This window comes from Corvus brachyrhynchos, unplaced genomic scaffold (assembly GCF_000691975.1).
Source record: "Corvus brachyrhynchos isolate BGI_N302 unplaced genomic scaffold, ASM69197v1 scaffold101, whole genome shotgun sequence".
NCBI lineage: Eukaryota > Metazoa > Chordata > Aves > Passeriformes > Corvidae > Corvus > Corvus brachyrhynchos.
Window position 1 is genome coordinate 4,421,880 of NW_008237239.1, and position 23,143 is coordinate 4,445,022.

Consider the following 23,143-nt stretch of genomic DNA (forward strand, 5'->3'; position numbering starts at 1 on the left):
TGGCTGAAGGTGGCACATTGTTAATGATGTGTTAATAAACATAATTTGGAAAGGTAGACTCTTTGATAGAAGGTAATAGCCCTCACTGCTGCTAGTACCTTAATGTAATCGAAGAAAACATCTTGTTTTAATCATTTACTAATTGAATGGCACAGCAACTAGTCTCTGGGATGTACCTTAGAGACCCGATTGTGTTTCATCGACTTCTGGGGAACAGACACAGATGATGGTGGTCAAATTGCCCTCAGTTCCCTTCATTGCTGGTCTGCAACTCTGTGGTGATTTGTCTAGAAGACAAAGAAATAAAGGATTTTGTTTGGTAGTTTAGGATATGTCCAATAGATCAGTCAATAACTGATCTTGACATTCCCCAAGGAAAAATCACTAGTGTCACTATAAAGGTCTTAGTGGTTGTGTACGATCTGTACTAACTTTTTCTTTGGATTTTTAGATAAAATAGGTTTTGCTTCAAGCTAGCTCTAAATGAAATTAAATTATTCAGAATATTAAGCTGTGACACAATGCTGTCAATGTCTTATATTTTCAATGGTTTAAACATCATAAATAGTTACATCAGTGGTATTTTTTCCATGCTGTTCTGACTTGTTCTTCATGTAAGATCATTCAGACATATAAAACAATAAAAAAAATTCCAGAAAATGAGCTCTGGGGTTATTTTTCAGAGCTACAGACGAGTGTTGGCAAGATCAGTTTCTGAAAAATCAAATACTAAACCTGTGTGTTGGGTATTTTTATAGTGTAATTCTGAATTAATTTTATTACATAAAATTGATCCTGCATAACTACTGAAATGCAGGTCTAGGTAATAGTCTGATCTTTACTGGTGACATGCCAGTCCTAATGAAACCTGTACCAGTCCTAATGAAACCTGCACCACTCCTGCACTTTTTCACTAGCTCTGAATATTATTCCAGTCTCAGCCTGTGATATTCAAAAGCACAAGGAGCTACATAAATGCCTTGCCCCATCCCTGAAGTGCAGTGAGTTAGGTGATGGGATTCTCAGAGCCTTCTAAATTCTTGGCATTCAGGAAAGAAAATGCCAGGGCTCAAGTAACAAATACTTGAATTGCTTCTCAGAGCCACTTTATTAAATTGGACTCCTTTAAACAAGTTTAGTACCAAGTAAGTATGGCATATAAGATCTAAAAATATTTTTTTCAAATCTGTACTTTTCAGTTGTCTAATGGTTACTTTTTGAAGAACTTGTGGCCTTACACAATACTGTAATTATATAGCATATTCTCAAAAAACCTGGTGTCTAGTATTAACCTTCATGTGGTTTTGTGGAAGACATTTTGAGTATTTTGGATCCATCTTGTTTGGCTATGCTGTCTCTATTATGATTAATAGAGGAACATGCATGTTTGAATTCTTCAAATAGCTTTGGAAAATCTCACACTTTTAATTTGTCTATTTTATAGGACAAGAAAAAAGCCCCATCACCCCTCAGGGAATTAAAGTACAATGCTTTAATTACACAATGCCCATTAATGTTAATAAATTTTATGCTAAAGACTTATGTACCAGTGCCAAGTAAAACATAAGTCTCCTTTTTCAAGCCCCGTGCCACACACTACCTGGACATGCGGCCATTAAAATGAGCTCAGTTGCAATGACAGACATTAGACAAAGATGCAAGATTTCATTTTGACTTCCAACAGCTTCTATAGGTTGAAATACTGCTAATATTTGATTTTTGAGTGATCTTTAGAAGTATTCAGATTGAACAGTGTTAGGTGAATGACAGAACATACGTGAAATCAAGAGATAACGTTTTTCACTGCTGCACTCTTTCTATAATCTGATATAACTTGAGCTTTCTCTGTAAAGATTATTTGTAATGATATGCTGAAGAATGAGTTTACCAGATAAAGCATGTTTGCAACTATTCATAAATCTTGTTTCTTATTTCATTCTCTGCTCTGTTTCTCTTACCTAAGTCATTAACTGCAGCCCATTTATTTAAAATATAGCTCTGCTGTTAACAATTCTAGAATTTGACCTCAGAACTAAATCTCCTTTTCTCTTGGAATATTCCTGGAAATCAGGCAATCATATTACTCTTGATCTATGTGTACAAGTTGCAGCAGTTCTGCTTTTGGGGTGGGTGGGGTAGAAGAAGAGTTTGGGATTCAGTCTTTGAGAATTTGAAGTGAGGGGAATGTACCAGTAAATGGATCAGACTGGGAGATGCAGACTTATTTCATCTCTGAAGTCAGACAACATCTAGGATCTCTTGGTACTAACAAAATGAAAATGTAATGGTGGTGTGGTCTGGTTGAGAATGGAGACCAAATGGACACAGCTATACATGAGGCAGATGGTATTTAGGAGGGACTGAGTGATGCTTGAATGGTAAAATGCATAAAAACCCCTAAAACCATTTAGATACTGACTGGCTATGAAGTGTTAGAATATGCCTAGACTTAGCAAGTGGGAGGATAATGGGAGCAGCCAAAGGAATGTGAGGAAATTTAATGAAAAATAAGCGTGGATTTGTAACTAAATGTGTAATGTTCAAGGTTTTTTCTGATGTTCCTGGTACTTCACCTCAGGTGTAACACGGAGAACAGGGTTGGGTTTTGGTTTTTGGGGTTTTTTTGGTTGATTTGTTGTTGTTGGTTTTTTTTTGTTTGGTTTTTTTTTTTTTTTAGTAAATTACTCTGGACCATCCTGATCCCTGTGTAACAATCAGTGTTGATATCCTGAAGGGGATTTGTTAGCTAGTCAAAGGACTACCAGTCCTTTCTTTCCTAAGTCTATTGTCAGAGCAGTCTTTGGGAACAGACAAGGGGAAGAGAGAGTAAGGGCTGTGAGGCAGCACCTGGGTTCAGAGTGAGAACTGTGCCATGTCCTCATGGGCTGAAGGAACAGGAACACGAGGGTGAGCCCAGCAGAGAGCTGGTCTCTCTGCCCATGGTGTTTCCTGCAAGCCAGAGGGTCCTGGCTTCTTAGAGTGCTCTCAGCAGTCATGTTTTATCCTCAATCAGAAACCTGTTGATGCAGGGCATTAAATCACATTTTTAGAATGATTATTATGTAAAGATTTCTATGTTCTGTTTATATTGCATTAGTGTTCTGCTGAAAGACTGGAAGACTTTGGCTGAATTTGAGTGCCTTTGTAGAAGCAGCCTCCCATAAGACAAAGAAAAGGTACATTACAAGCAGAGAGTTTGTAAGAATGCTACATGTTGATGAGCACTAATTATCAGAGCTGGGAGCATTTTGAAAACCTTTCTGATGACTAAAACTCCATTTTACACCTCTACTTCCTAAATTGCTAGTCTGGTGGGAGCTTATGTTATTTTTAATGGTAGCTTCTTTTGCCACTGAGTCCTAAAGGACTGGAATCAAAAGAGTAGTTTCTAATATTATACGTTGTCCTGAATACCCCTTTTATTTTTAAATTAGCAAGAATCTTGAATTGTCCCAAATCTTCCCACTGTCAATTGGACTTCCCCCAACTTTCTGACTAGTTTCGAAGAGAAATCATGTTGCTTTTCTTCCTTCTCTGCCTGCCTGTGCTCACCTCACAGCTGCCCTTCCTGCTCAGAGGCAGACCTGTTCCAGCTCAGTGAGGAGTGCCAGTCACGACAGTTTAACAACCCAAAAGTAGTAAACTTGTTATGAAAAGCTTGAAAACTTGGATATGCCTAGGTGCCAGGCTTTTAAACTCATTGCAACTTTATTAATGACACCCTGGGGGAAGCATCTTTTAGTAGTTAACATAGTCGAACAGATTGGAGCTAAAAAGCTGGATTTACTTTGTCTTGGTTGTGTGTGTACTACAGCATTATCAGGAAATGATTTAGAGCAATGGCAGTGAACTCTTAGCTTTGACCGTGTTAAACTGAAGGTTCTCCATGACTGAAAATTTTTCTGACTTTATGGGAGCTTCCCCCTCCTATCCCCTGTAGCTCTTTGTAGTTTAAAAAGCACTGTGTGTTAAATAGCATTTGTTGAGCTTACTCAAGAAGCAAATATGATTTCACTTTTTCTTGAAACATTCGTTCCTGCTTTGCTTTTGAGATTACACATGTGCCAGTGTGCTATTCTTCTCCCTAGCAGTTTCTACATGAAATTTATTTTCCCTGAAAAAATTGAATCTTTGTGTCTTTGTCTCCTCACTAGCTTTCAGGCATGTTTTGGCAGGGACTCTGACTGTCGAGGCACTGAAGGAGGGGCCTTGCATTCATTTGTCAGCTTTTCTTGCATCTGTAATTTTTGCCCACTCAGCAGTACTGGTGGGGCTTAAAAAAGGGGGAGAACTTGCAGTTGTTGAAAGTCAAACTCTTGAAATAATTGCCAGACTGTAACAGTTTGGGAAAGAGGTGTGTGTGAGAGAAACAACAAATGCTTTGGCTAAAACCAGCTTTAGCTTTAAGGTTTTAGCAACTGTCCATTTCATGTAATTGCATGCCTTTTCCCCATATACCTTTATAGGCAATGGTACTGTGTTTTTATAGATTTGCTCATTATGTGTTGATAAACTGGCTTTTCTTAATGATGACAAAAATAATTTCACTGGTGTTTAAGACCTGGTTGTTTGACCAACAGTTTAATTTAAAATGTTCAAGTCTTCTCTAACTTTTGTTCTAATCCTCTACTGCAGTCTTCCTTCACAAGCTGAGTGCTTTTATCTCCTCATGTAACGTAACCAAACAAATTAGTTAATTTTTTTTATTGTTAGAAGACAGATCCCTTCATACTAAGGAAAGCATTTTTCCTCTTCAGCTTTTTATGGAATATTAACGTTGATCTCTCCTCCTCGTTTCAGTAGGCTATTTAAGCTCAGGGCTCATACTGTGAGCTGTTAATTAATCAGTGTGACAGATGAAGAAAGTATCCAACTATGAAAGGAAACCTTACTTCAGTGACTAACAATAAGGATGTGAGCCTGAGTGATTTAAAGGATTTTTTTTTTTTTTTTGGTGAGTGTGTGATAAGGAGTCTTAAGCTGTTTGAGGTAAAGATGGGGGTTTTTTTGCTCAGATTGTGTCTCCGCACAAACATTAAAGGGCTCGTCAATATTTTGTCTTGAAAAGTCTAGACAGGAGTTAAAAGAGCCTCTCCTACAGTTTGAAGAGATCCTGTTTCCCATAATTAATAACAGGAAGCAAGTAAATAAGGCTTTACTGACAAATGAAACTGCAACAGTAACATGTACCTAGAAACATTAGATCCTAGCTGAGAAATGCAGCTGAGGTCTGTTGGTTTTAGCGTACAGGAAAAAATTGCTGTAGAGGCACATTAGAGCTTTGCTCATGTCTAATTCGTTTATGTGATAGCAGACTAAAAGTCAAAAAGTAATGATAATGCATTTTAATTGAGAGTGATTCGTGACCTTTGTTTACATCTGTGTTACAATCCAAGAACTCTTCCCTTGTCATTATTTGAAATTCTTTGAACTCAAAAGGAGATTTTCATGTTTATTTAAAAGCTACCAGAAGGCATTTCAGACATTTCCTGGAACAAACTGTATATATGTATTTTAGGAAGATAAGAAATGAAAGGAAACTTGAGGAAAAGCTTTCAATTTTCTTCCTTTTTGAAGATTGCGTTTTCCCTTCAAAGATACCTTCTCAGAAAAGAGTTGGAAACCCTTCTCTCCCCCTCTCCAATTCCTCTTGTTAAAATCAGTTAAACAACAAAAGGGGAGTTGGACCCTCATCTCTTCTGTACCACTGTAAAACCAGAGCAGTGCTATTTATCTCACTGAGCTGTTAAGTTCATTTCAGTAACTCCACATTGCACAGACAAAAATTCAGTCTTGCCCTTGCCTGCCATACCTCTGATTTCTTTGGTGTTTTGGGTTACACTGGAAGGGGGAGGTTTCTGTCTGTGTGGCTGGGGGATTGGTTGTTTTCCTAGGGAGCAGCAATGGCTGAATGCAATATTCAGAAGCACTGGGAAGCACATTTAACGTTGTGTTTGTGCTGGACCTTAAGTCTGGGCTTGTTGAATTATGGGCTCATCGTCTGGCACGCTGACTATATGATACAACTGTGTGATACAGACTGTTTGTCATCTTGGTGCTGACCTTGAAAAGAGAAGAAAAGTGGATTTGTTTCACTGATTCTTAGATACACTGGACAGTAAATTCCTGCTTTAGCTATTTAATTTACGGTTAACTACTAAATTTTTTCTGCTGTAGGTGAGCTGTTGGGCTTTCTGCTAAAAATGACAAGATAGGACAAAATAAGCTTGTTTATAGAGCTAATGTTTTTTCCTTTTCTGTATATTTTAGAAGATTAACAGCCATTGCTCCACAGAAGTATGGTGATGAATACTAAATAGTCCACCATAAGGCATTTTGGAAGGAATTCAGTAAATTCAAAGATACCCCAACATTGTATTCCGTAACTTTTTCCACTGACTGCAGCTTGTACTATGAAAAGCAACAGACTATATCCCAAAAGAGGACTATGCTATTTACAACACCTTGTCAGGTCAAAATGTTTCCTGGCAGGTATTCTTTTATTGTTGACTGATTAAGTGAGATACTTGAGCACATGCACCTAACCTTAAGCAGAGACTTATCCCATTCCCCTCAATGAATTCATATGTTTTCACAGTTCATTATTGGTCTTCTGTTATCTTCTAAATGCCTTTCCCTCCCCTGCTAAGTACTGAGTTCTGTCACCTTGAGTCATGCATGCCAATATCTAGCTAGACTTACAGCTTTTAAATGAGACAACCTCTGGAATGTGGTGCTACTTGACACAAGCACTTGGCTTCTTACTGAAAATAAATAGCTCAAATGTCACTTCAAATGCCTATTGCAACAGGAAAAAGTCAGAGACAACTGTTGAAGGTGCACTTTCCAGGTACCTATAAGGTATTAGATCAAGTTTTTTCCCTAACCCAGAATTGTAATAACTCATGAGTTCCCAATGAAATTTATTGTGGAAACATAAACATTTTCTTTAATACATAAAATTTTTTTCACCAGCAAAGCTGTGAATAAAATTGCATTACTTTGTCATTTATTTTGGACCTTTGAAAATCATGTGTCTAAATTGTGCAGCGTGTAGGGTTAGAAATTTTTCTAATTATAAAGGAAACAATATACAAGTCTCTTTAACACCAAACTTGGGTATCTTCAGTTTTATGCCCCAGAAAGCATCCTTATATTGAGCCTGATCTTTGTACTCAGTTTTTGATGTGGGTTTGCATTAAATAAAAGGTGGAAATTTCCACGTTTAGGGTGCTTCTTTTAGAAAGAAAGGTGATCCATCAGTGAACAGTTTGGATTCTTTGAATTGTCAGATTATATATTACCAGTGCTGTGTGCACTGGTACATGTAGGTTGTTTAAATGCATATTTCAGAGAGATTAATGACTATAGTAAATAGTAGACTAATGTAAAGTAAGGTTCCTGATATAATCTTAGTTCAATCTAAAAGGTGCTGACATGAAAAGCTACAGTCTTAACAGGACTAGGTATTGGTGGCAAAATTTTGCTCTCTTTAATCTTATAGTACATAATTTCCAAGTGAAACGCTTGATAACCAGTAGTTTCCAGGATATTATCTAGATTTCCTGTTTATTTTATGTGGCATTGTAAGTATCATCTTGTGCCTTTTTCCAGAAGAATGAAGACTCTTTATAACAGCGTATTATCTAAACTCTACTCAAAGTCGTAAGGTTCAAAGTAACTGGAGATACCCTGATCATACCTCGCCTTTTAACACAATATTTCTTTTTGTTCTCTAGGATTTTTAATTAATTTTAGTGTTCTTTTCTTTGTGCTTGTGATTGAACCTGGTTCATCCCTTCTCCACCATTTTTAAATATTGTCTAAGGGTAAAGATGTATTTCTGATTCAACAGAAGGCTCCTTATAAGAAACCTAACTAGAAGAAAGTAAAGGAAAATTAATTTCATTCAACTTAAAATATTAAAGTTTCTAATTGCATTCCAGACTATTATTTAAGTATGCTAAGAATCTATTTTTCTGGTGCTTCACATTTAGTGTAGGAAGTCTTTTGAAAATCCCTGCAATTCACAGAAGTTGGGAAGTTCTGCTTATTTCTTTTAAGCAATAAACTTACTTTGGCATATGATTTAAAAAAAATATTCCTAGTCATCCTTCTTTTAAATTAAATAATGATTGTATAGGTGAAAATACTGCAAATTACTGTGAAGGTGTTAAAGTAGAGGCAAGCAGGTGGATTAAGACTTAAAGAATTTGCCCCAAAGTTCCTTTTAGCATAACTGCTATTGGCTGCCTCTTGGAAAGTTTGCCCTACTGTGTGCAAAAGCTCTCCAGGCTGTCAGGGAGTAGAACAGAAGTGAAATAGAAAAGCTGTTCTGAACAGCAATCAGGCAACAAAATCCAGGGATAGCCAATAGGATATGTGAGTTCAGGCATTTAATTTTCAAAAATGTTGCCTTTAGATATTCAATTAAAAAAGAGGTTTAGACTTTCCATTTTTCCTCTGTAAAACAGGGAACAGAAGATACCTGCTAACATTAGAAAAGATCTTTGAAAGGGACAGGCACTTATCGTTGCCTTTATTTCAGCAGAAAGAGCTGAGTGATGCTGTAGATTGGAGAGGGATCCTGGCTCTCTCAAGTCTTTATGTCATTCATCCTACAAGGGGTTCAGAAGGAGGGGAAATGCCCTCAGAGTCCTTACTGTGCTCTGTAATCAGAGGAAGAGATAGTAGAGTTGCATCCTTTTTTGGCAGCAGAGGAGTAAGGGAATACCTGCTGCTATTATTTCTTGATGTCCTAGTTTAAGTTCAGACTCACTAAATCAATGTGCCTCATGTTCTCACTCCCTTAAATACAGCTACCTGTATTTCTTTGAACAGCCAGGAGATAGGAATGTGAGAGAATGAAACAGGATTTTTATTTGTTTTCTTAAATGTTTTCATAAAGGTTTTTGTAACTGCCTTGGGCTGCACCTTTCCAGAAGTATTATTACTCCCAGGTGACCTAAATGTAATGTGACCAGTTAAATAAATGGATTTTGTGGTTTTTTATAATAAAGCATATAGGGATATAGAATAAAAGTCAATGATACTTTTCTCTTCCACTGCTTTTTGCCTGAAAGGAGATAATTTTCCATTCTCACACAAAACAAATACTAATCTCCTTTTTAAGTATCCACTGCTTATTCTTTTTTGACTTTCTTACAGTTCTCATTTTTTACTAGACTATATTACTGACATAGGTGTGGTAGAAGCCTTCACTTATGGTATGGGAAAGGAGTCTTGTTAAACAACTTTTACACTTTTTTTTGACAGGCTCTACACAGTACTTTTTCCCTGAAGTCACTATGGGAAGTGGGACACATATGGCAAACTTTTTTCATAAGTATATAATATGTCAAATAATATTTTGGTGTATGCAGTGAGCCTTGGTTTAAGTAGCATGGCATACAATACCTCATTTTACTAATTAAATTAACATATATAGACATTAACATTTAAATGCTTCTTGCCTGCAAGTTAGGGCAGGTCATACTTGTCAAAGTTTCTTCTCCATCTTGTTTCACTTTTAGAGTTTCGATCTGCTTTTCACCTACAGTAAGGTCATAGTTGGGACATTCTGGGGGGGTCTACTGTGGTTCTGGCTGGTTGGAAGAATTTGCCCTTTCGTTTGTCCCTCCACCACCAGTTGCACCGATAAAGGCAGCAGAGCAGTGCATGGCCTGGGTGGTGTTGCTGCTGTGCAGGCACTACAGCCTGGCTACTGGTGTTGGCTCATTGGAGAGGTTTCAACAGTACATTTTAGTTCTTTTCAACTAGGAGAAAAACTTTTAAATAACTCTTTATCCAGTGGAAACCTTTTGCCTCATGATGCTGAGTTCTGCCCTTGAAGAGTGCTTTGACTCTGCATTTTGAGATCTTCTAGACAAAATTTCTCTCTGCAAAGACAAGCAGTACTTAGTGAACTGAGACCTTTTTGTTCCTTTCGTTACTCTTTTTGATTGACTGTTAAAACCATTTTTTCTCTTAATCACTAAAAGATGCAGAATTACATATTCAATTCTTAGGAAGTGTTAAACTGATCTTTCTGCCTTAAAACATGTAGAGAACCTTCTGTAAAAATTTATGTAAAGAAAAAAATCAACAGCCTAAAGCAACAGAATGATTTGAAGTATATAGAGTAGTGTGCATTAATGTTTTACTGGTGTTTGGCACTGTTTTTTGGAGAGGTTTTTGTGGGGTGTTTTTTTTGTTGTTTTTGTTTATTTTAATCTGGAGATTAAAAGCCTAACCTTGATGATACTCTCATTAAAAGAAGAAATTTTAGTCAGTCTTCTACTAATCTCAAGCGTGCTGCCAGGTACTTGTCCTCCACTTGATAAAGGAAGATATATATTTGTTAACTATTTTTCTCTCATTTAATCATATAAACCTTTCTAATAGAATGGGATTTTGTCTTTGTAAAGAAATAACTGTCTTTTGTTGTACAGTATTTTTTTATGATACTGTAATAAACAAACCAGCATTTTAACTTGGGAGGCAACTTCCTGGTGCTAAAAACCAACAAAAGCAAGTCCAGCACACGAGTCATAGTGAGAAATTTCTTTTAAGGGATTTGCCCTAAATTTGATAGTAGCTCAAAATACTTAAAGGTTTTGAACTTGTATGTTTTATTCATTCCACAACTCAAACAGATAAATTTTTTTTTTAAAAAAGAGGAGGGGCAAATGTTTCAGAGGGACTGCAAAGATTTAAGTGCATACCTTGCCCTCTTAATAGCTTTAAAATGGAAGATGAAAACTGTGGTAACAGGCTCTTCTGCTGGATTCCTGTGAAACATGGGAGTTTTCTCCATGAAAAGTCCCTTGCAATCAATACCTGACATCCAAATGGCACATTTGGATGGCTTGGAAAATGGCAGCCTGTAAGAATTTTAATAAAGGCTGAAGATGTTTCTCAGGAAGAGCACCATCTCTAACATTGTTATCTACAGTACCATGATGAAGGTTTCAAAATCCCAGCAAAAGAGTGTCAGCTACCTTTGTCAGCTGCACATTTGCTTAGCTTTGGTCATAAGCAGAGGCTGAGAAGATCTTTATCTTGCCTGGCTTGTTATAGGTATCACCTATTTTGTGATGGTGGAATCTTCTGACAGCAGAATTATTTTAAAATGAGATTTTTCTGAACCTCATTTCTTTTCCTCTACCTCCCCAAAACTGCACTAATTAAAGCCCAAAAGTCATCCTTCCCCTCCCCTGAATAAGTTCGCATAATTCATTAACAATTGCAATTCTCTATTAAAAAACCTAAAAAGTAAATTTGGATCTGGGATTGTGATAAATCTACTTTATCTGGAGGACTGGTCTTAGGGCATTTTTATGTTTAATTAAATGGTTTTACTGTGTATTTTATTGGAAAAGTTGGCATAAGCAGTTGCACTTGTCCAAAATGGACTAAACTTTTTACTAGAAGTTTAGGTTGGTACTGTTGCACATGATATAGCTTGCGAATTTCACCACAGATTTTGTATTTAGTTCTACCTTGAGTTGTTAATTATGCCAAGCAACTTTGAGGTGCTTCTGGCCCACTACATTAAGCACTAAATAACTTAGTGGGAGGCCACATTGCTGTGTTTATATGAGAGTGAGATAAAGTAGCATTACTCAGTATGTTGAATTGACGCGACCACTGAATGCTAGATTGCTAATTTATATGAAGTCCTTCACATAAAGAAATGAATCACTGTATACCATTCATTGCTATTTTTTTTAACTGGCAAACTGATAAATACTTCATGACCACAGGTAAGCAGAAAACTCACTTTTTCCAGCCCACAAAACTTTGAGTTCAAAACTAGTCCTGTTCTACTTTAAATTTCAGTGAAATTTAGGAAGAATGAAGAGATCTGTCTAAAATAGTCAATTTACTGCTAAATGTGAAACAGTTATTTTGGAGTCAGTGTGTCTGTTTTTTGACTATAAATTCCCTTTTAATCCCTGGAAATGTTTTCTGAAGGAGTTTTCTTTAAAAATGGTACAACTCCACATGAAGTTTAACTTTATGAATCACCATCCTCCAGCTTGACAGAAAAGCTGATATTCAAAGACTGCAGTACTTGTGAATTAGGAGTCAAACATGAAGTGAAATCTTCTTACGTTTTTGGTGAGAAGTGGCACTTGATCCTTGAGGCAAAGAAATTCACTTCAACCTACATGACACATCACATCACATTACGAGCAAGTGCACTGGCAGGGCTATAAGATGAAATGCCGTTTTCTGTTAAGTTAAAAGTAGGACATGTTTTTTCCATTTCTGAGAGTTCTATCACTTCATATAGTTGCTTTTGGAAATGAAAAATGGCAGTGGTCCTGTACAGAAGTGGTCTATGAATTACAGAAAAGCAGCTTATGCTGAGCAGTGTGGCACAAGAAGATGCCAAGCATTTCATGAGGAGAGAATGCAGCACAGTCACGTGGAGATTACAGAGCCCAAAAAATTTAGTTATGCTAAGTCTCTTATTCTTAAATAGAGAGGGGAATGAATAAAATATAATTACAGGGTTTTTTATTCTAGCAGGCTCCACAAATATAGTGACCTTATAGATGATCAATATACTTACAGAACCTGTACAGTAAGTACAGAGAGAAAGAGATCATATGGGGGGTTTTAGGTGTGTTAACTTCAGTATCCTGATCCAAATTACTGCTGCTAGGCTTTGAGGACAATGTACAACTCTGTGTATCATATACCTTACAGAATTACCTGGATTTCTGTTACTCTATAGCATTGTCCAAAGGATTTTCTGCTTTGGTTTATAGTAGGATGAACAAAGGGACTAATCCTAACACAACTTCTCACAGCTTGAGAATCAGGGAATAAACAAAGAGGAGTTTCTCATATTATATCATTCTGAATGTGGAACAGGAGCCCAGATGAACATGGGTGTCCTTCTGGCTTCACCAGTAGCTTGGTTTTTCCTTAAGGAAGCTCATAAAAATGTTTCAATCTGATGGGTTTTGTTTAATTTTCATTCTGGTGATTAGTTGGAATAGTGTTCTACATATGGATAAAAGCAACTATAAGGCCATAGAGGTGATGGAGTGGTGAAGAGAATTTTATTCTTTGCACTATATTTTGATAAATTGTCTTATTTTAAGATTTTTGTTGTTTTAATAGTTTTGACACAATTTTATTTTCAAGAGTTTGAATCAGTGGAAAAAGAATAACAAAGACTTAAAAACAAGAAATATGCTGCAGGGAGGACTGTAACCCTAGCTCACAAAAGCTTTTGCTTATAATAATAAAGACTGGAGTTGTAATTAGCTTTTTTGGAGTGTTTTTCACTCCAGCTGCACTAGACAATACTCTGACTTGTAGTCAATACATACAGACATATCTACTTATTTCCCTTTGCATTGCAGCATGTGTACTTCCCTAATTGGCAGCTTGCCATTTATATGTGGAAAACAAGATTGTGTTAGCAAGAGGGAGAGACTGAGATATCAAATGTCTGCAGTGCACAAATATCTGAGTTAGATTACTGCAAGGAGAAGGGATTTAAGTTTGAATTTAGATATTTGGATCATAATGCACTTAGGTCTTCTGTAAGGCTAAACATGAGCTACAAATAACCAAAGTTAGAACTCGGACTGGCACTGCAAGATTTCACTTTAGAACCACCCGTTACTTTCATTTAATGTGGAATTTACATAGATATTCAGAAAGAGTAGATAGATTCAATAAAGCCGCTCAAGTTTTCTCTTAATACTGAAACTTGTCAAACTGCTGAGATACTGTTCTCCCCTTACGAAGGATGGGATTGTGAAGGCATTCTACTTTATTTTGGGGAAGTTAAACATCATAGGTAGCAACAAGTGAATACAGTGTTCTAGGAAATAAATGTTCCTTACTCCATACAAGAACTAAAAAATTAGCAGTAATATCCCACACATTTTTGTATATTAGAGAACTGATGTAACAACAAGAGTTCTATCAGGTAGTGTATCACTGCCCTTCTAAATGCATGTATTGCTGATCTTATTGAGGATCACTTGGCACCGATTTCATACTGTCTAGCTAGGCCAGCAGTAAAGCATTAAAATCAATTTTATCTCCCTAGGAAAGTCTTGCTATGTCTTCAAACTTCTCTTGCTACATCTTAAGTAAAATTGATTGTGAGTAGAACCAAATTCTGGATCTTGTCTGAGAAGTCAAACTTTCCACTAGTACAAAATACTTACATAGAACCAACAAGTTTTAACTACCTCCCTAAATTCTAGAAGGCAGGATTTTAGTTCTTTTTAAGCATGGATCTGACATGTTTTAAGTCATTCATGGCTTAAGGGCACAGAAATAAAATATCTTTTTAAAATTATTTCAGGAAGACTCAGTTTAGGACTTCAGTTTCCTCAAGTTCCTTTTGTCAGTGTCCCCTTTCCTAGTCAGTGTATGACAAGTGCTTGTAGTAATTCAGGTGTTGCAGAAGGATTACAAACTGAAAAGTATTGTGTGTTTTGTGCCCGCCAACATGAGGAACTGAATGAATAGCTTTTGAGTACTCAAAAGCAATGCCTTTCTAGACAGAGTACTTGAATTAGACAAACAGACTTTGAAGACTTTCTGACACAGGCTGTCTGCTATAGCTTGCATAAATCTGTGCTGAATGAATACTCAACCAGAATTACTTGAAAAGAATCAATAGAAGTACTGTCAAATGAAACAAACAATTCTCTTAGTTCTGTAAAACTAAGGTGTCATCAATGAAAATAGTCACTACTGTATTGATGATTTAGTTATTAGGGGTGACAGGAACAGTGGAGCACAGTTAAAATCAGCAAAGTTTGCCATCTCTTTTCCAATCTTGCATTTTATGGTTCTCATCATGAGTTTAGGGAGTCCAGTAGCTTCCCTGATGTAATCAGCTAGATGTGACACTGTTCAATGTATATAATCCACTGTCTTAACAGTCTGTGTGATCTCCACAGATTTTAACAGAATTTCCAACTGATGCAGCTAGCCTTCAACCCATCTTTGCTGGGAATTTATCCAGTTTGTCTCACAGGAATTCATTCACTTTCATAAACTTGAGCACATCTTCTCTTCCTTTGACCTTTCTGTTTATTAAATATAGTAGCCCTGATCCTCTAGACAGGTTTTATTGACTGAAACACAGCAGGTCTACCAGGTAAAGAAATTCTCCAGGCAACACAGTGATCTTTTAAGCACCAACAGTAGCCTCTTAAATACTTTTGATTTAGGTGTTTTTGTGAAAATCCTGATGTCATGTGCTCCACACATCTAACTTACTTCAACCTTTGAGCTAGCTGGTAAATATGGTGATACGAAATAAAACTTAACTTCAACAGAGTTTGGAAAAAGTTGGGTGGTGTAATCGCCTTTATCACTCTTCACAGAATTCTCTGTCTTTTCTCATCAGCAAATCTATAATGTCTTGTTACACAACTCTGACTCTGGCTTCACAGTTTGGAGGGTAAACTAGTCACTTCATGATCCAGTTCTGGAGATGTAAAGCATGTTTGCCCTCCTTCATTCCACTAAAAAGGCGATTCCCTCCAAAATATCTATATTTACTTCCGCATCTTCTCACCCTCACAGGTAAAACCAGTTACTTCCCCAAGTGCTCTAATGAAGCAATGTCATTTTATTAGGTGGCTTAAAGGACAGCTAGAAAATATTTAAATACCTGCTTACACTTGAAGTTTATATAATTATCTTTTAGTCTGAAATCAGTTTTTATTAAGTTCTCATAATAAACCACTTCTGAGTACTTGTTCCTACTAGGAATCCTTTAAGAAATACAAAAAATACCAGTTTGGGTCACTGTTACAGGACCATGGGTTAATCATCCTTATGAAGAAATAAATGTAAAAGAACTGTTTGAATAAGAAACGTTATTGAATTTTAATTAAAGAGTATTTAGAGAAATGAGATATTCTTCTAGCATCACTGAGATAGATTAGTGCTGGTCTGATTAAGAAAGCACAGTTTATTTTGGAAAGACTTTTTTGCATTTTGCGAATGTCAGTGAAAGGTAGAGAAACCAGCTCTGGAAGGCAAAAGTGCCCAACTTCCATTTGTCTCATAGCAAACTTCTGCTTTTTTTTTTTTTTTAATCAATCTGGAAGTAATTTGAGTATGAAAATAATGACTATTCTCATGAAAAATCTGTTTTAATGCTGCTTTTAACTGTCATGTTTAGGAAACGTGTTTTTGATTTATCCAGATAGGTATTCTGGTAGGTAACAATAGGAATGGCACTATATGAGGGAGATATTGTCTCCTTGTCGTTCTTAGAGCAGGATAAAATGTGAGGCTTCTGAGGGTATGGGAAATGAGTTTTCAGTACATGAAATGTTTTGACTTTTAACTAAAAGATTGAGTTCTACAGTGCCACCATCTTTTAAAGATTAAATCCACATGGCACTATATGGAATACAATATCCATTGTTCATACTTCTTGAATGACTTGGAATCGTGTGTTAACATGATGAAACCAGATGGGATGCTCAAACACTAAACTCCATTCAGTGGTAGCCAGATGTCTTTCCTGGAGGATGGGGGGGAGGAATCCTCCAAATAGAAATTTCAGAAAAGATAGCAATTGTCAAATTTTGAGCAATTTATTCAAGTGATAAATATGTTGTATTGGTGATTCATTAATTGCGTATCTATTTTTAGGCAAGTTTGATCTCTCATCTGTGCTCCTGTCATCAGATATGGATGTGTCACCTGATGCAAAATGTTTGTTTCCCCCTGGCCCCCCTTTTCCCCTTCAAATGAGGAAGTAAAAGTGAAATTAACTTGGCAAGTATGCTGGGAGATACAGGGTTGGCTTTTGTGCCTCAACCAACATCTTAAAAACAAAAAGTGGAAAAAGAGGGCAGCAGAGAACAAAGTCAGTCAAAAGCAAGCTGCAGAATGTAGTACTAAATTAAAAAAAAGTTTATCAAACGGTTAGTAGTTGCTCAGAAAGTTTGTATCTCTAGATTAGATTAACAAATGTTTCTATTACGAGCCAGTTATATCTGCAGCTAGATTTTCAGAAAATTCATGGGTATCTCCTTGTGTCTTAAACAAACCAAAACAAAACCTCTTCAGTTGTGCTACCTTTGACCCTTAGAAAAATTCCACTACAGTGGGCTTGCAGCAGTGGGGAGAGACTGTAAATATGTTTAGACAGGTGGTACAGTCTGAGGCCTTCTTTAAGGAAATGGAATACAATACAGAAGACCTTCATTTAGAGATGTTCTCATATAATGAAGTATGCCCTATATCTTTCAGTGCAGAATGCCTTTTCCAGTGAATCTCACCACTTGCTATGCAATAAAGTACAAGTTTTTAAACAGAACAATTGAGAAGCAGTCTCCCCCACATTTCTCTTTAATGCTATCTTAACATCACTTATTTTACATTTGTGCAGTAAAAGAAATGACAGCCAAGTTAAGTTTCTAAATTAAAACTACTGGATGACAAATCTTTGGCAAAGAGGGATGCACAATTCTAGTCTTCGTTATGCTTGACACCTCCTGTTGTAGAGAGCTAAGGAAAAAAGGAGCAGGAAGCTCATTAAGATCTTGTAGCCGAAGGCCACAAACCCCTCTCCCATAAAAGTCTCAAATTTTCTTGACTGTCTCCTCTTCCTTTGCAAAGTCCAAAACAGGCAGAGGATCCTGAGGGCATCCAGTGGGAAATCATTGCTGTCTGTTCTGTGTAAATCCCAAAGAAGGAAAGAAAAGGACAGGATACAAGCACTACATTGTGATTTACCCATCAGAGAGGCGTTGGAGGAGGGCAGAATAGAAACCTGGTTCTTAATGCAATAAAAAGTTTGGCATTCAGCCAGGTCCCCCTGGTCCATTTAATGGCCTTGATGCTCTCACAACCTGTGCATGCAAGGTATCATTCTCCTTTCTCCTGGAGTGTGTTGGAAACACAGTGGAGGCCTACCCTACTGGAGCCTGCTGGGATTAATGCTGAATGTGATTCCCAGGGCTGGTTGCCACAAAGGTACGAGTGTGTTGCCATCTCCTCTGAGAAACAACACAGTTGGGCAGATTCATGAACTTGATACACATTCAGTGTTAGTCCCTGTTCCCTTTGAACTATTTCTTCATGGTACAAATTTAAACCAGTATTTCAGCAAAAAACCATCTTGATTCCTCCCTGAAAAGGACAGGAACTTCATCAGTTTTTAAAGTAACTTAGGTTTCACTTCCTTCATTAGCATGACGACAGATTTTTTTTTTTTTTTTTTTTTTTTAGGGAAAAGATCTTAAGTTACCCCAAATTTAATACTGAGTCTGAAAAAAGCCACAAAATGAGTGTGTTTTGTGGATTTGACCATAAAACAAAGCAGTAAAACTTGATAATTACAAACAAATACAACTAAAAATAAAGTTGCTAATGAGGTGAGGAAAGAGGAAGCTTGGATTTACAAACAAAATGTCAGATGAATCCCACACATTGAAGTACCAATGTCCTGTAAGTTGACTTATTGAAACTTCGTGAGACCCTGCTTGTTTTACTGTACTATTTCATGTTTTGAGGAAACAACGACGGAAACTAATCAGATTGCAACCTGGTTATTTTTGAGGTTCCCACAATAATGAAAATGTAGATTTGAAGTTCTAATCTTTCTTGTGTCAATTTAATGAAAGTATTTCTGTATCTTTGTACTGCTTCAAAAAAGGGACTATTTTATGTGCTTTTATGCTTTTAAGTAAAATTTGTAAAACTATTGTCATATGTAGAGCAACGTTGTGTATTTACGTAACCAGTTCCAATTTTTACATCTTTACATTTTGCTGTTTGCAGAGGAATACAGCAATTTAGGGTAGAGTTGTTTAGAGAAGCAGATTGGATGGGGGTAGAAGAGATGGGTAAGAAGCTGCTAATCAGCAAATGGATTTCACAAGAGGACTCTGTCTCGTTTTAGAATTTTGTGAGCTGCTGCTCTGAAGCAAACCTGAGCTCTGGTCCTGACTATGCAGAGAATCTGAAATGAAGGTTGATTTCTCTTCCTTGTCTCTGATATATTAGGAAAACATTTACTTGAAGAAAACTGGGGTTTTTAAGTGTTATGCAAGACTGAACTATTACGTAAGAATTACAGAAGGAGACACCTGGTTGTTTGGGGTTTTCTTTGTTATGGCTTTTTTCAACTGACATGAAAAAAAATTATAACGAAGCACAGTTTAAAGATGTTTTGCTTTGATTTCCTTTCTCGGGATAAAATGTGTAGTAAAGGCACTAGGAATGATTTTAAGTCATAGGATGAGGGAAATGTATTCACAGGATAAAGAAGGTTCAGTGGACAGCTTTCTGTATTTTAGGTGCACATGTTGCAGGTAGGAGAGACTGATAATTCATAAGAGTAAATGAATCAAAGCATGAGAATAGTATCCTATTTCTGCCATGCTATTTTTTTCAGCAGATTTAGTATGCTGACAATTATAACAAATCAGTTTTAGAACTTACAGAGAATAAGACTGAGTCTCTTCTGAAAGCCATGATTTTGATGTTCCACAATAGCAGAAAATGAATTTATATTTTTGGTAATCTAGGTTTTCTTAAATTAGAATCTTGATTAATTTCAGTTTTATTCATTTTTATACTTGTAAATAACTGTAATGTTATTAATTTGCAAACATAGCACAAATTTCATCACAGTTTGTAATCCTGAAAAAAATTTAAAATAGCCATTTAAAGAAAAATAAATGAAATGCCTTTTCCAGGCAGAGGTTTCTGAAGTTCTGGGAGTAAAGGACCCAAATTTCTGCTTTCACTGACACACGGCAGACTCAAAAGTGATGATCTTGATGAGCTAGTAGGTGAAAACAGTGTGAAAATTCACTTCATCCTGCTTATTTCAAGTCCAGCTCTTCAGTGCTATGTGTTTCCTTCACAGAAACAATGTCTGTTTTCAGTCTGCAGAAGTAGTTGAATTCTCAGCTGTGCAAAAAATACAATTATGACAAGTACACTTGACCTTCAGTGAAATTAAGGAGAGTACCACCTGCACTAAATATGTCTTGTAAACAGTGTCAGGAGCAGAGGGATACAGCCTGGCTAGAAGTCAAATCCAGTTGCATGGCTTACTGCAATAATAACATTTCAGGTTTTTAAAGTTTTGACTTCCAGTTGTACCCTACTCTTAAGCAAGGAGTGTTGATGAGTTGTTAGCAGCTGCACTGTGAACAGGAGCACTCTTTGTGCTGAGATAAAGCTGTCCAGCTCCAGAAATAGTCTGTATGCAATAAACAACTTTTTTTTTTTATTATTCTCTTGCAGTCGCAGTGTTACAAATTAAATTGAAAAACATAAGAAAACTGTTTCAGGACACGCTTCCCAGAATATTTTGACCCCTTGACCTGCGCCTACTCCCAGAATAAACTACTATATTAAGATCCATATTTTGTTTTAAAGAAAAATCTCCCCCAAAATCAGACCCTTTAAAACTTATCTAGGTAATGAAGACAGCCTAGGCTAATTTTTATTCAACAATGTTATAGGAAAACACCAAAATATTCCTTTAGAAAGGCACGGTATCCTGTAAGCAGTATCTGCTGCTTAGCATATCTGAAAGGCTATCCAGTAAAATAAATGTTTTAGTCCAGATGCAAACACATCTGTCACAGCCATTCCTTAAATGTAAACCCTGCCATCTGAACTCTTTTTTATCTAAGTCTCACCTTGAAGTAATGCTGTGCATAGAAGATGTGTTATCCTGGGTTATTTTGGCTAGGCAGTTCTGACTGGTAGGGTTTTCCATAAAGCCCACCTGCTGCTATTCACCTCTTTTAAACCAATCCTTTTCCTCCTTTCTTTTCCTTCAATGTAATGAACATTTGTCAGCATAGCTCAGTGAGGAAGGAATGTGGGCAAGTCAGTTATTTAAAAGTTTAAAATTTCTAGATCATAATTTCTAATTTTTAGGGGCACAGTTAGCTAGTATGGATCACAAAGTGCAGGAACCATGACTGGACAGTCTTGGATTTCCAGTAAGCTTTATGCCACTGTAGAGGGTGAATTTTGTACCTGGTATTATAGAATGAAAATCATCTTCAATACCAGATCAAACCCAAAGGAGCCAGAAGTCAGGCAGCATAGTGTGGATGGGGAAGATGGGTTCCTTGCCAACACTGGCAGGAAATGCCTACAGTCCACCTTCCAGAAACAACACAAAATCCCAAGTGCTCTTGAAGATGATGGTACCCAGCTTATATTTCTCCTCAACAAAGTTAAATTTTAGACCTCAAAAATCTTAGCAACCATCTACTTAATATAAAGCATAGAGAAATAATTATGAATGTGTGTACTATCTTTTATATTACCTTTGTTACTGACAACTGTAGAACTTATAGGTATAATATACTTTATTTTTTGTAAATCAAAATTGAAATTGTACAGATCTTATGTAGTTTAGTTCTTTTTATTATTAGTTTCTAAAACTGCTGTTTTTCTTTAATATCAGTCCCAATCTAATTAATAACTGTACAAGAAATCAGGGGTTTTTTTCTGAGGAAAATGAGCTATATTGCCTTGGCTATTTTGTAGCAATGGGTTTGGGTCTTTTTTTTTTGTCTTCCATTTCCATAGCAAAGAGAATTAATTTAAGAGAGATCAATAGCGTTGCTGGCATACGTTGCATACTCCTGGTATAATTCACAGTGCTGGGGAGCATGAGATGAGTTTATACTTAATCTTGTATCTTGTGTAGAATTATGTAAATTAAATACCCTTACAAAGGAGCTTTTGTTTTTATTAATTGAATGCAGTAATAGTAATAAGTGAAAACGTGTAAAACAAATCATTGTGTGTACTTAGGATGAAAAAAATGTGCTAACCCTTGATATTGGGTGGGCGTAATGGATGTGTAAAGTGCTCTGTGCACTTTGCAGTGTGTGAAACCTGCAGAAACTTTCCAATAATGTTAAAGCACTTGCAAAAAAGTTGCACCTGGAGCAGGGAGGAGTGAAGAGGGCAAAGGTCAGCATTAGGCATTAAGACACTGACTAAACAGACTTTACACTCGGTGAAAAGTCCAGACAACCCCTGCAGTGTCATCTTACAACTCTGGTTTTCTTCTTTTCAGGACATAGTAATCCATAAATACACTCAAGTCACCAGCAGCTTAGCTCTTCCCCCTCTTCTCCCCCTTTCTAACTCTCCTTTCATTTATAATTCTTACATAAAGATCTGAATTTTTAACCCTTTCCAAGTCTTTTAATCAACCTTGTGAAGTGCTTTTCTTCACTGTTGTCATTTGCTAGACTTCTCTTTTTAAATCCTTTGCAAATTTTTCTCTTAGAAAATTACTTTCAAATAAGCTAAAAAAATAACACTTGAAAACAGTAGTACAAACTCATTGTATGGAAAAGACATTCTGGGAAATTATCAATCTTTTACTTCTGAAAAAGGCAGTTATTAAACTCTGCAAACTACTTAAAAGCAGTCTTTGTTTCTGAAGCTTATTAACCAGACATTCTATGTAAAATACTTCATGGGACGTAGTATATTTTTTTTTCCTATGACTGCTTCTGAGCTTATTTGTTTGGATAGATGAAACCAATTTCAGCTGGGATGCTGCAAGAAAAGAATCATCTTGCTTGCCATTGGTTTTTTTTTCAATCAAATGGAGAAAAACCTCATCAATTTCTCTAAACTGGAAAAATGTAGAGGTAAAACAAAGAGGTGTTTGTACTTTTATCATACAATTAAGTCTTTCAGTTTTGCATCTATTACACTTAGTAGACGAAAGCATGAGACCAAACTGATTTTAATCATTTTATCTGATTCCATTATCCACATCCCATGGCTTAAGAGACTGGATAGACTCCTAATATCGTCTGGAGCCTTGACAGTAAAATTAGGCTAGTGAAATACAGCCCATCAGTTGCATGTAACTGTGCACATTTTGCTCACTTCCTCTCCTTGTTCTGAGCACTGCACGAGGCTGTACTTCCATGCAGGATATTTTCCTCTCACCCACTTTTCACTATCCTACCCTATCTGCAAACCTGCTGAGATGTTCAGCAGCTCTATCAAATGGCCTTTTTCATTAATTTTTACATCTTGTGAGCAACACTGACACAAGATAGCTGAAAGTCTGAGTGTTTCTTTCATACTGTGCATGAATTTTGATTAGTAACAACATGAATAA

General features: G+C 36.5%; 1 protein-coding gene across 9 annotated transcripts in view; it reads right to left on the reverse strand.

The window, feature by feature from the left end:
• The window catches only part of LOC108445561, a 62,431-nt gene that overhangs the window by 32,088 nt on the left and 7,200 nt on the right, over positions 1 to 23,143 (reverse strand). Inside the window, exon 2 of one of the 9 annotated variants that reach the window (XR_001860458.1) lies at positions 140 to 287. The exons of 7 other annotated variants lie outside the window; for them this stretch is intronic. The gene's annotated coding sequence lies outside the window, so the exon portion shown is untranslated. The remainder of the gene's footprint in view (positions 1 to 139; positions 288 to 23,143) is intronic. One more of the 9 variants, XR_001860457.1, reaches the window with a different exon arrangement.